We start from the raw sequence: 7,107 nt of genomic DNA, 5'->3' as shown, positions 1-7,107 counted from the left end.
ACACACACACACACACACACACACACACACACACACACACACACACACGGAAGCTCAGTGACTCACACACAAGCACGTCTGTTTACACCTCTCTCTCCAAAGTCAGCCCAGCCCAGGTCCCCTCTCGACTCACCCCGGGGAGATCCGAATCCCGAAGAAGTCTGCATAAAAAGAGAAGCTAAGAAAGAGGGGGCAAATTGATGTCCCACTTGGGGGCGCTCCAAAGCCGGGGGCGGTGCCAGAGGCGGCGGGGGGTGGGTGGGGGGAACGGGCAGAGTCTCGGAGTAGGCTCAGTGAAGGACGATTAAATCATTAACCTGCCACAGCAACGTCCTGGCCCCCTTCTTCTCCACCCGCCCGGGTGCGGCCACTTCTTCTTCCCCGGGTTTTAAGGGACGTTGCAATCCCTGCGTTGTGCTGATAGGGGCACCCCAACTCTTACCCTCCCCCCTAAAAAACACATGCACACACACAAAACCTTGGACAAAGGGAAGGCGCTGGAGGTCTGTCCTCAGAGGAAGCAGATGGGGGTGGGGGGATTAGGGGGGAGATGGACAGCGAATAATCCGCACTGTTTAGGGCTCCCTTCTCGGCTGCGGTTTGCTCTCCGTCTCCTCCTTTTAAAAAAAATCAGCCTAGTGACATGTAGTGGCGCTTGTGTGTGTGTGTGTACACGTACGTACGAGCCTGGGTTACTACAGGGAAACATTTCCGTGTATTATTCATGGAGAACTATATCAAGCACCTACACTCCCCTCTCCAGACGAAATCGTCGGTTGTGGGCCAGGCGCGGGTCCAGGTCTTTCACTCACGCCTCCTTCCTCCCCACCCTATATACGTGCCCCTATCCCAGGGCAGAAGCCGACCTCCAAGGAGTCTTTGGGGCAATAGGTCAGCTGAGTTAGGAGAGAGAAAATTCCAGAGTCCTCAACCTAGGTCGGGCAGGATTAACCAACTCCTTCCCCTTTTACACCCCCTCATCTTTGGAAAGACAAATAAAAACAAAGCTTAGAGGTCTGCAGCTTAGCCAGTACCCCTTTAAAGGCGACTGGAGTTTCTAGAGCCTTTCCCCGCACGAATGGGACCGGGAAGGAAAGGAACCCCTAGAGCTGAGGTCCGACGAGCAGGCTGGCAGGCCCCCAACCTGGCATCTCTGAAGGGCACGAGAGAGAAAGGGGCTCGGTTGGCATAGGTGGGAATGGGGGAGGGGTAGAGTACGCCTCGACCAATCCAAAGCTTTTCCTAGGATAGCCACATCTCTGGCCCTGGGGTGTGTGTGTGGGGGGGTGTGCTCCACTCCTAGGCAGCGCCTGTGTACCCCAAGCTCTTCTCCTGGGGGCTTCTACCTCCCCATCGGGATTCGAACCCCCCAAACCACCTCCACCATGTCCTCGGGTGCAGACAACTGTCAGGATCCAGTAGGAACAGGTTACCGCAGTGGTGAGCGCCCCACTTCCCCCTACCTCACTCACCAGAGTAGGGTCTGCTCGAGCTGTAGTGTTTCCCCCAGATTCACGGCTCTTCTTCCTTCTACGGACTTGGCTCGCCTCCCATTTGGAGAGCCCATGTCAATTCCTAACGATTGTTCCAGTTTTCTTTTTCTCTTAGTCCCTCTCTAGGCGCTGTTCTGACACTCCTCTCTCGTTGACTCTCACTCTTAGTGTTTCCTCCCTCACAGCTTTTCTCCCTCCCAAAGCTCTCCGGGGTGATGTAATCGCCCTGCCGCAACCAATGGCGTTTGGAAACATCAGCCCGGACGCTTAGGCCTCCTCCATTCAAAATCCAAAAGCCTGGAGTTTTTGAGTTCCATGTGAATCTGGCCACTGATTCTAGTGGGGAAGCTAGCCAGGGCCTGGGCCCCACAGCTCGAGAAAGGGGCTTTATGCAGCGTGCAGGAGAGTAAAGAGACAACCAGAGTTGATCCAAGGATCCCATTTGCCAACCCCATGCCACAGGTTCCTTCTCTTTTGCTGAATTTCTCTCGGTTTTCCAACTTAATCAATTTGAGATTTCTTTAAGGACAAGTGGGATCCCTTTCTCTCACAAAGGTTCACCCTGGGACCTCTCTGGCAAAGAGACAACATCTAGCCCTCACTATGAGATCCTCCCCTAAAAATACCTACCTACCCCCTCAAAGTAAAGATAGGAAGTGTTTTCCCCAGGGCTGAAGTTTTCCTGACTCACGATCTCCTTAAAGCTTTTGGGATGGGCATTATGAGACAGAGGGTCAGAGGAGGCTGTCAGCTCTTAGAATAGCTAATCACCTCCCAGCCCCATTAAAGAGAGCCGGATTGGAGGGGGAAGGCAAGAGCTCACTTCAAGTTCATGGACTCCATCCCAGACAGTTACTGGAAACCAAAGGGAATTGGGGAGGGGGGAAGGAGGGAGTGAAAGAAGAAACTTAATCCAAGATGGGTAATTGGGTTTTATTCTCATTTGGTCTTTTGCTTCTGGGGTTGGAAAAACATAAATTTGGGCTGGTGGGTGACTTGGATTTTATTCTGGTTGGTAGAGTTCTGTCTCATTTTTCCAAACTTCCCCACCCTTCAGATTAATTCCTTGTCTACCCTGGGTATTGAAACAAAAGACTCAAGTTCTTGGGGCAGGAATGGGGACAGATAATAGGGACCTTGGTTTCTAGAATTCTTTCAGAATTTTATTTTGAGTGAATGAGATACAGGTGAATTCCTAATGCATGATCATCTACCCCTCAGCTCCAAGGCTTGTACCAATCCACTACAGTTTAACATGCTGAATGACTGCTGATGAAATCACTACAAATTTGTTAGGTAAATTCAACCAGCCATCTCTGCTGCTTGCCAGTCTTTTAACCCTTCCCTGATTTAACTCTGTCTCACTCCCTTCATTCTCTATTCAAACCTCTTCTGTCCTTGGACCATCTATTACCATCTCTCCCCTCTCCCTCCTAGAGCACATTGTCTTATTCTGTACTTCACTAAAAAAAAAAGTTCCAGTTCCCTTTTCTGTCCATCCCTATACTTTAAATCATGTCTAAATCATGCGCAACTCTCTCTTCTCTTGCTCAAAGTCTGATGGGGGGAGGGGATTTGGGGTTGAGAGTAACACCTTGCAAATGCCTTACTCTCTACTTAAAACCTTGAACCAGTCTCCTTTTTCTTGCATGAGCTTGCTTGCCCTTTCTATCATCCCCTCTTTCTTCCTCATATTTTTTTTTTGCGGGGGGGGGGGGGGTAGGGGGGGGAGGGAATTAAGGTTAGGTGACTTCTCCAGGGTCACAGAGCTAGTAAGTGTCTGAGGCCATATTTGAATTCAGGTCCTCCTCACTCCAGGACTCTATCTAACTTTGCCTTTTATCTGCTCCTCCCTCTTTTTTTTTTTTTTTTTTGCCTTTTGGAGGGCAATTGGGGTTAAGTAACTTGCCCAAGGTTACATGGCTAGTATTTTTGTGTGGGTGTTAAGTGTCTCAGGCCGGAACCTAACTCAGGTCCTCCCAACTCCAGGGCCAGGGCTTTACTTACTGCCACCTAGCCGCCCCTCCTCCCTCATTTTCAATTTCCCCTTATCCAGTCACTCCTCTATTGTTTAGAAACATGCCCAAATCTCCCCCATTTTTATAAAATCTTCCCTTGATCCTACCATTTCCTCATGCTGTAATGCTTTATCTTTCTTCTTTGTGTGAACATTGAAATTTCCAGAAAAAAAAAAAAACTCTACCATTATTGCCTCCCCTTTCTCATCCCCTCCATCTCAACCCCTTGCAGTCTAATATGGTTTCCTGAAATTGCTCCTTTCAGGATTACCAGTGTTCTCTTTTTTAAAAATCTTTTTCAAAAATTTTCTTTCTTTTAAAAAGTGAACTTGACAAACACCAACAACCATGAACATTTTCATATATAAAGAACAGAAAAAGAGGATTGCATGTGAAATTATGAATATCTATCACATGATACTCCATCTCTTGACTGCATTTTCACTGGTTGTCCCCATGCTTGGAATTCTCTCTCTCCTCATCTCAGTCTCTGACTTCCTCCAAGTCTCAGCTAAAATCCCACCCATCAGTCAGTCAACAAGCATTTATTGAGCACCTACTAAATGTTGGGGATGCAAAGGCAACCCTCCCCCCCAATCCCCAGTTTGTCATTTAAGGAGCTCACAGTTGACAAATAACTATTCACAAACAAGATATAGATAGGCTACATTAGAGATGAGCAGCTGGGGGAAGGCACTAGCATTATGGGGGATCAGGAAAGGCTTCTTTTATCTGGGACTTTAACGAAGCCCGGAGGCACAAATTTAGGGTGGAGAGAATTACAGACGTGAATATTAAGCAATGAAAACGCAGGGTGTCAAATCATTTTGTTGTTCAGTCGTGTCTAACTCTTACTGACTGCATTTGGGGTTCTCTTGGCAAAGATACTGGAGTGGTTTGCCATTTTCTTTTCCAGCTCATTTGACAGATGAAGAAACTGAGGCAAACAGGTCAAAGTATTTTGCCTAGGGTCATACAGCTGGTAAGTATCTAAGGATGTCAAAAAGAGGATTTTATATTTGATCCAGATGGTGATAGGGAGCCATTGGATTTTATGGAAGGGAAAAAGGGAGGGTGGAATGACATGCATGATCAGACCTGAAACCTCTGCAAAAAACCTTTCCCATTCCCCCTTAATGCTACTACCTTCCCTCGAGATTATCTCCATATATGCTATATGACTTGTTTGTACATAGCTGCAAGTTGTCTTTTCTTTAGAATAGTGAGATCCTTAAGGAAAAGGACTATTTTTGTCTTTTTTCACATCCCTAAAGATTAGCACAGTGCCTGGCAAATAGCAAGTGCTTGTTGATTTCTTTTTTTTTTTTTGAGGGCAATTGGGGTTAAGTGACTTTCCCAAGGTCACATGGCTATTTTTTGTGTTAAGTGTCTGGGCCGGATCTGAACCCCTGAGGTCCTCCTGACTCCAGGGCCAGTGCTCTATTCACTGTGCCTCCTAGCTGCCCTGAGCTTGTTGATTTCTTGACTTGATTATAGGTTGTATTGTAAAAAAAAAGTATGTTAAATTTAACATAGTAATACCAACACTGCCCTGTTTGTCCATGCCCCTTTCTACAAGTCCTTCTGTTCTCATGTGTGTATTTTATGTTGTGCAAAGACATCAGCCTCACTCTCTCTTCCAGTCATCAAAATCCAGTGGCAGGACAAAAATTGGGATCACCTGGATGCTGTGGATGACCTTGGTGTCTTTGATATCTGACCAATGTCTAAGAGCTTCACGGTACCTGCTTCAGATGCCTTTGTGGCTGTTAGAACAAATTGTTCTTATTCACCCATTTCTTCAGAGGAATTCTTCACATGCTTGGGGTAGATATCCCCCTAACTCACTGATAGGTTTGAAGCCTGTAGCTTTACCCTCATCCTGGTTTAACCCATCTGCCAAGAAGGCTTACCAGGATACGGCTATTGTACATGCTACCGCTTCTTGGAGGCAGGTGAGAGTTGGGTGAAAGTGAACATGAAAGGTAGATGAATAGCCCTTCAATGGGCCTTGGTAAGCTCTCACACCAGCAGTTCTAGTCCTCCCCAAACACCCCATACACCCCATTATATATTTTACATATATTTTAACTTTGAAGAGTATGAAATTGAATAATGAGAACTACAAAGGATACATTTATTGGAGCTATTTGGGACCTAATTGTATTTTTTTTTCCTTTGATCTGGAAGTACTGGGATTTTGGTTAGGATGCTCCTAAATGCTTTCACTTTGAATTTGCTTTAAGGAAAAGATTAGTAGATGCTTTCTATTTTCACTTTGTCTTCTGGATCTAATAGAACTGGGGGTAATTTTCTTTTTTATGATTTCTTAAAATGTGACATCTAGGTTTTTTTTGTTTTGTTTTGTTATAGTTTTCTGGGTTCATAAATGGTTTTCTATGGTTTATAAACTCTCTTTCCTTGACCCATTGTCTAGGTCGGTTGTTATTAATAGTGGATACTTGACATTGGGGGTGGGGGCGGGGCAGTGTGCAGCTAGGTGATACAGTGGATAAAACACTGGACTGAGAACCAGCGAGACTCATCTTCCTGAGTTCAAATTTGGCCTCGGACACTTAGCTGTATGACCCTGGGCAAATCACTTAACCCCATTTGCTTTAGTTCCTCATTTGTAAAAATGAGCTGGAAAAGGAAATGACAAACCATTCCAGTATCTCTGCCCAGAAAACCCCAAACCTGGTCACAGAGAGTCTGACACAACTGTTAACTGAACAACAATGACCCTTTGAAGTCAGGGACTCGTGTGTGTGTGTGTGTGTGTGTGTGTGTATTTGCATCCTTTGTACCTAGCACTGTGTCTGGCACATAGAAGCATCTATTTCTTATTGAATGACCACCACCACACTGACCTCTCTCATCTCTTCCTCTATTCCCTGGCATTTACCCTTCTACTCTTGACGTTATACCTTCTTTTTAGCCTATCCCCTCCACTTTCTCCAAAATCACCTGTGAAATTATCCTCTTGTCATCCCTTTAATGCCTACCTCCTTTAGGGAGCCTTCACAGCCAGAAAAGCACATAGGGCAAAGAACACAATTACCAATGTGAAGGCTTAGATTCTAGTCTTAACTGGATGAGTCAACTTGGGAAAGTCACTTAATTCTCTTTTTTTTTTTCAAAGAGAAAATAATACCTGACTTGTTTATCTCTGAGACTTGTGAAGATCAAAGGATATATGTATATACATATATATATATATATATATATATATATATATATATATATAAAGTGATTTGAAATGTGCAAGGAGGTTGTTTTTATTATCGGCCCCTCCCCCAAAAGAAAGTCCTTCCCCTGTGCCCATAAAGGAAATAGGATATGCTCCACATTTGAAAATTCTTGCCCTCCCCCATAGATAGATTACATGCTGTTGCCTGGAATTACCTTTTTCCTCCTCTCTGTAAACTGATGGCCCTCCCCCCTTTTTAAGAACCAGCAGTATGGCATGGCATAGGGGAGAATCTCTGCTTTGCTACTTTCTACCTGGCTGACGTGGGAACCTGGAGAGGTGGGTTTAAGATCTGGCTCTAATTGACTGTGTGACCTTGGACAGGTCATATTCTATAGACCTGATG

The 7,107-nt window shown here is 45.4% G+C and overlaps 1 protein-coding gene and 1 long non-coding RNA gene across 4 annotated transcripts in view; one reads left to right on the top strand and one right to left on the bottom strand.

Annotated features, from left to right (window-relative positions):
• CDC42EP4 (CDC42 effector protein 4) overlaps nucleotides 1–1,706 on the bottom strand; it is a 32,794-nt gene extending 31,088 nt beyond the window's left edge. For 2 of the 3 annotated variants that reach the window (XM_069076507.1, XM_069076506.1), the window contains exon 1: nucleotides 1,473–1,706. The gene's annotated coding sequence lies outside the window, so the exon portion shown is untranslated. Of the gene's footprint in view, nucleotides 1–133; nucleotides 256–1,472 lie in introns of those variants that run through there. The other variant, XM_069076508.1, reaches the window with a different exon arrangement.
• On the top strand, nucleotides 417–5,933 carry LOC138152562 (uncharacterized). Its single transcript, XR_011166123.1, has 4 exons — nucleotides 417–1,440; nucleotides 2,715–2,789; nucleotides 4,428–4,493; nucleotides 5,155–5,933. It is a non-coding gene; the product is annotated as an uncharacterized lncRNA (long non-coding RNA).
• Nucleotides 5,934–7,107: the final 1,174 nt, after the last annotated feature.

Source organism: Petaurus breviceps, unplaced genomic scaffold (genome assembly GCF_028583685.1).
Source record: "Petaurus breviceps papuanus isolate PSGF00001 unplaced genomic scaffold, PetGlider_PUasm1.0 90925, whole genome shotgun sequence".
Classification (NCBI taxonomy): Eukaryota; Metazoa; Chordata; class Mammalia; order Diprotodontia; family Petauridae; genus Petaurus; species Petaurus breviceps.
This window is presented reverse-complemented; position numbering and strand designations above follow the sequence as displayed.